General features: G+C 49.3%; 1 protein-coding gene across 2 annotated transcripts in view; it reads right to left on the reverse strand.

The window, feature by feature from the left end:
* REV1 (REV1 DNA directed polymerase) overlaps positions 1 to 4,926 on the reverse strand; it is a 102,995-nt gene extending 98,069 nt beyond the window's left edge. For both annotated transcript variants that reach the window (XM_074213778.1, XM_074213777.1), the window contains exon 1: positions 4,527 to 4,926. The gene's annotated coding sequence lies outside the window, so the exon portion shown is untranslated. The remainder of the gene's footprint in view (positions 1 to 4,526) is intronic.
* Between the last annotated feature and the right edge of the window lie 1,074 nt (positions 4,927 to 6,000).

Genomic DNA, 6,000 nt, shown 5'->3' on the forward strand with positions numbered 1-6,000 from the left:
AAATGAATATTTACAAGGTGTTGGAAAGGCAGATAGTAAGATCTGTTATGATAGATGATTTCCAAGTGTTTTGAGACAGTTACACAGTAGAGTAAAAATAGACTTAGCTTAGCTCCATATGAAAGAAATAAGAACAGAAGATGAATAGGTAAATTAATCCAAAAATTGTTAAGTTTTCAAGCAAAGGTTAGATGGTTAATTATTAGGTACTGGTTCAAATATAAATAAAGACTAAAATGGCTTCTGAGCCATCCGATTCTGAGATCTTAAAAAAATACAATATGATCATTATATTCTGGTTTACCATAACAACAAATCTCTTTACTTTTCCCCAAAAACCTTAACACTGATGAATACACACAAAAATTATGTAAAACCAAAATGGTTTTTCAGGAAATTGTTTTCCTACTTCTCCACAAAATCACCCCATTTTAAAATATTTCCTAGACGATTTGTTCCAAAGATCTAGCATGCAGTGAGATGTTGATACTTATTAGAAGATGCTATAGTTAAGTGTTTTTTGCATTTTACTCTTCAATGTACATACTTGACACCTAATGGGGGTGGCTAGGTGGTGCAGTGAATAAATAGAGCACCGGCCTTGGAGTCAGGAATACCTGGGTTCAAATCCGACCTCAGACACTTAATAATGACCTAGCCATGTGGCCTTGGGCAAGCCACTTAACCCCATTGCCTTGAAAAATATAAAATAAAAATTAAAAAAAAGTATCTAATGATTTCCAGGACATCTATGTGGTCTTTAACTGATAACTAGAAAAGCTAGACTTTTTTTTATAAATGACATAAATGTCTCAGGTACATAACTACTAACATAACTCCAAATAGTTATAATTTCAATCAAAGTGTAAAAATTCACAATAACAATTATATCATTGATATCATGAAGTTCTCCAAACCACTAGAACCTGGCACTCAGCCCATTCAGCTGAATCTTAGCTAAGGACTACCGGCTGCTCTACAGCAGAACCTCCCATATATATTATCTCCTCCAATTAGAACGTAAGCTTCTTGAGAACAGATACTGTTTTGCTTTCTAAAATTGTCAAAGTTCACTTTGAACTCCCAGAATTTTGCATAGTACTTGACAACACAGATGCAAACAACAGTTCAAAGAAAAACAGCTTGGGCACAAATCAACTAGAGACAAAGCAAAAGTCAAAAAAATAAAAAGGTTAAAATGTTTGATAAATGTAATGAATTCACTAGCAGAAAACATTGAAATAGAAATGAGAGCTATGTAAAATCAATTGGAAAGAGCATTAACAACTTGACACAAAGGTCATAAAACTTTGCCTAAGTGACAAATTTCTAGAAAATTACAATGAACCAAAGGTCATAAAACTTTGCCTAAGCAACAAATTTCTGGAAAATTAGAATGAACCAAATAGAAACTAAAAACTCCATCTAACAACAAGAAATATTAAAACAAAGTCAAAAGACTGAGAATAGGAGAAACTATGAAATCTCTAATAGTAATAATTGATAAGAAAATAAATAAATCTTCCAATAAAACTGCTTGTATCTCTTAAAGTCACAGAGCAAAGAGGAAAAAGAAAGAATTCACTAATGACTTGCTCAAAGAAACATCAAATTGAAAACTTCCAGGACTATCAAAGCTAAAATAGAGCTTCCAGGTCAAAGGAAAAAAGCACTGTTAACAAAGAGAAAGAATTCAAGCTTCAAGGAGTCATAGTCAGGATTACAAATGATTAAGCAGCCATCACAACAAAGGAGCAGAAAGCTTGAAATATGATATTCCAAAATACAAAAGATATATATATATATGTGTGTGTGTATATATATATACACACACACATACATAGGCTTATGGCCAAAAATAACTTATAAGACTGAGTATAATCCTGTATGGGGGGGGCGGGAAGGGATTCTTTAATGAAACAGAGGATTTCTAAAACTACCTGACAAATAGAGCTATGTAGAAATTGTGAAATTCCACCACTGGAGTGAAGTGAAACACAAAATGGTAACCACAAATGAACAATGGAAAGACCTAAAAAAAGACCAAGTCTTACAAGGCGAAATGATAAATGTGCTCCTTCTGATCCCTATTTTCACAGAGGTCATTAGAGAGTCTAAATAGACATGGGGGGGGGGGGGTTTGCTATATTTCTAATTATCTGAAAAAGAAAAAAAGGGAAAAATGGAAAGGGGAAATGATGTACAATATTTAATTTCATTGCATATACAATGTGGAAAAGTATGCACTTTATGTTAATTATTATTTCTAACAACATTTTTTCCTCCTAATTAGATCATAATAGTAGTTAAAAACAAATTTAAAGACTTTATAAAACCTAAGTCTCCATGTCCAGTCAACACTTAGACCACGAGAGGACTTATTCTCAGAAAGCCTTTCTCTAAAGTATCCTATTTACATATAGGAGAGGGATTGAATCCGTTATTTCACTGATTTAGAAGAACTACTTAATAAGGAAACTACTAATGCAGGTTGGCATCTTCTCTAAGTAGTTAAAGTAATGTCTAGGGCCCTGAGAACTCAAGTGGCTTGCCCAGGGCTGGGAACTGAACTCGGGTATTCTTGGTTGCTAGACTATTTTTTTCTATTCTTTGCACCATGCTGCAAAGTGTCTAACAGTACTTTATACATAACTGATGTTCAAATGCTGCTTTATGAGTCAAAGTCTAATATATTCCAAAATCAGAAAGATCTATTTAGTACAACACCTAAAGCTAAGTATCTGTGATGAGGGTAGTTTAGAAAGGAGAAAGCCCTGGACTGAAGAGAGTTAAGCACAAGGGAGGCACTCTTTGCTTACTCGATAACATCAAGTAACCAAGGACAAGAGGGAAATCCAGAGTCTCCTAGCTTCACATTCATTTTACCACCTTATCTAGTGTTAGGTCAAGATATAGGAGGGCTAATGGGGGGATAATTAAAGCAACAGAAATGAAACAACATTTCAAAGACCTTAAATATCAAGTTAAAGAAAACAAATTTTACCCTATATGTAAGAGGACTGCAGGAGGTTTGTTTGTTTTTTTTTAGTTAAGGTAAGGAAATTCAAAAAACAGCATCTGAGGAAGATTCCTAGTAGCATCAGTTAGACCATATTTGCAATAATCTATCAGGAATGCATTTCTTGAATGCTGAAAACTATCTTTGCATGAAATTGGGTAAGATTGTTTTTAAAAACAGCATTTCTTAAGCACCTGCCTGCAAAAAGCTTACATTCTAATGAAGGAGACAAAATACAGAATAGATGAAATAGTCTTAGAAGGGGAGGGAAGGAATTTTAGCCATCTGTAATAGGAGAGTTCTGAAAATAGATGCTTTTTTTTACAGGTCTCTTCCCAGTCTAATCATTACCTCCTAACCCATTAAAGGAAAGTATATAGTACCAATAAAACCTTTTCAGGATATTTCTTTTTCAAATCTCCTTCATTTTATATCATTTTTCCTTCATAGTCTATTAAGGAGGTGGGACAACAATCATCAACACTGGCTGGTAAGGAAATAAGATTAGGGAACAAGTGAATGATCTGAAAATAACCCAGGATACCACAATGCCAAGGTTGGAAACCAGAACACTAAAAGGTGAAATGAGTACACATCAGAGAAGAAGGTTCTGAATTGAAGGCAAACCTACCGCCGCAAAGGATTGCAGATGAGCTTTTAATCAAAGTTATGTAATTTACACAAAAATTATAATGCTGCATTAAAAGGATTCAAGAATGTGCCTATCTGTATCTACAAGCAACCTCTTCTCTACGGAAAGAGTAATTAAAAAAAAGGTATTATCTATCGGCCTACGCGACGGAAACTGGCATCGGAGAGAAAGAAGGCCAAGGCCGGTACCGATCACTGCAGAATTCTGATCAAGTGTTCTTCTGGGCTCAATTCAGTTCGGGTATTCAGAGAAGATCTACCGTGTGCCAGGCGCTGCGCTGGGCTGAGGGTCCAAATGGCAGCAATGAGCCCCGCCACTGCCGGGGACCTGGCATTTTGCTGCCTAGGGGAGGCAGGAGAGCCGCAGTAAGCCCGGCTGAGGCCCGAGGCCGGGTGTGCGGCGAGGCCGGGAGGGCGCAGCGCGGTGCCGCCTCCTCGCTGCCACCCTCCGCCGCATGACGGGGCACTGCACGGGGGCGGCTCGTCCGCGTTTGTGGGCACGGGCCCGCGGAGGAGCCCGGAAGGCGCCGGGGTTCTGCCCGGGCCGCGCCAGGCCGCGCCGGGGGGGGGGGGGGGGGCTCGGGCGCGGCGGCCTGGGCGGCGTGGCGCCGTCACGTCGTGTCTGCGGGGCGCGGGGCGCGGGGCCCCGGGCCTGGGGGAGGGGCGGCCCGGCCCGCAGGTGAGGCGAGGCGGGGCGCGGGGGGGAGGGGAGGTCAGGCGTTACATAACCCGCGGCCCGGGGGAGCCCGGCTCCCTCCCCTCCCCCACGGCGCGGCCCCCGGGCGGGGGGGGCGGGGGGGCAAGCGGCGCCGCGGCCCGGGGTCCCGCCCGCGTGCCCGGCCGGGGGGCGGCTCACCTTTCGCTCGGCCCCGGACCACCATGCCCGGTCACAGCGGCCGCCTCCTCCCGCACGGGCTCCGTCTCCTCGGCTGCCGCCACCGCTGCGGGGTCCCTCCGGCCGGGGCCGGGCCGGGCAGGGGGGCGGGGGCGGTCACATCGCCGGCGCCGCGTCCTCCATCCCGGCCGGGCCTCGGCGGCTCTCCGGCCCCTCCTCCGGCGGCGCGGCGCGCGGGCTCCGAGCGTGACCCGCTCCCACAGCCCCGGGCCGCCTCCGCGCGCGCACACCCACGCACACCCACGCGGGCGCGTCTCGCCCCCTGCCCAGGGCGACCCCTAACGACGGGAGCCGCGCGGCGCGGAGAGCCCCTGGCCGGCCGCCGCCGCTCCCGCGCCGCGTCTCTCACTAGTAGCTGCAGCCGCCGCCGACCGGAGGTGGCTTTGCCCTCAGCCGGCACGTGACCGTCTAGCTCGGGGAGAAGGCGGGGGAGAGGCGGAGGGGGCGGAGGGGAGCGGCGGCCCCGGCACCCAATCAGCGGGCTCGGCGCAGGGGCCCCGCCCGGCGCGGGCCGCCGCCGCGCTGGGGCTCCGGAGCGGGGCCTCAGCCCGCCTCGCTCTGCGCCAGCCAAGGATCTGTTTGCGTCGGGCCCGCGCGGGGGGGCGGGCGGGGGAGGGGCCGGCGCGGGGGGCGGGGAGGTCTCCGCAGTGCAGTGAGCGCGGGCCCCTCCCCCGCGCGGCTGCGGCCCGGGCTGCCAGGCCCCTCGGGCAGCGCGGCCGCGGGGCCGGGCCGCCGCGAGGGCGCGGGCTGCCCCCCCCGCCGGCGCTGCTGCAATGCGGGGAGCGCGCGGCCCCGAATGCAGCCAACCCCGAGCTTGCGGGGCTGCGGCCGCGCACGGTGCGCCCAGGCCCAGGCCACCCGCGTGGGGTAAACGCACACCCATGTACGGGCGCGCGCGCGCGCGCTCGTTAGGGCGGCTCGCTTCTATGTCCACCCGCAAGTGCACGCGTGTGCCCATACGTGTGTGCGACCATCAACGCTGCCCAATTGGATGCCTTATCCACTACCTATCCCATGTAAGACAAATAGGCTCAGTCCATGTAGCAATCACACGTATGTGCAGAGCACGGCTGAGACCCCCTCCGAGGCATCTGCTGACATCTAGTGGAGAAAGGGCGCACGGAGCGGAAATCCCCCGCTGCCATGGCAACGGCGGAGCTGCGCAAGCCGCAGGCGCGGAGCGCCCTGCCGGGGGGAGCGGCGCCGCCTCCGGGTCCCGGCCTGCCCTGCGGCCCCGGGCCGCCGGGAGACGGTCCTGGGGCGAGAGCGGGGAGCAGGCCCGGGAGCAGGCCCCGCCGCCTCTGCCCCGAGCGCTCTGGGCACGGGGCCCCGCCGCGGATGTAGCGCGAGACCCACCCGAGTCATCCACCCAAGGCAGTGTTCCGGAGCAGACCAGAAAAAGCTTTGCCCCAAATTAAAAAAAAAAATGATCATC

Source organism: Macrotis lagotis, chromosome 1 (genome assembly GCF_037893015.1).
Source record: "Macrotis lagotis isolate mMagLag1 chromosome 1, bilby.v1.9.chrom.fasta, whole genome shotgun sequence".
NCBI classification, from domain to species: Eukaryota; Metazoa; Chordata; class Mammalia; order Peramelemorphia; family Peramelidae; genus Macrotis; species Macrotis lagotis.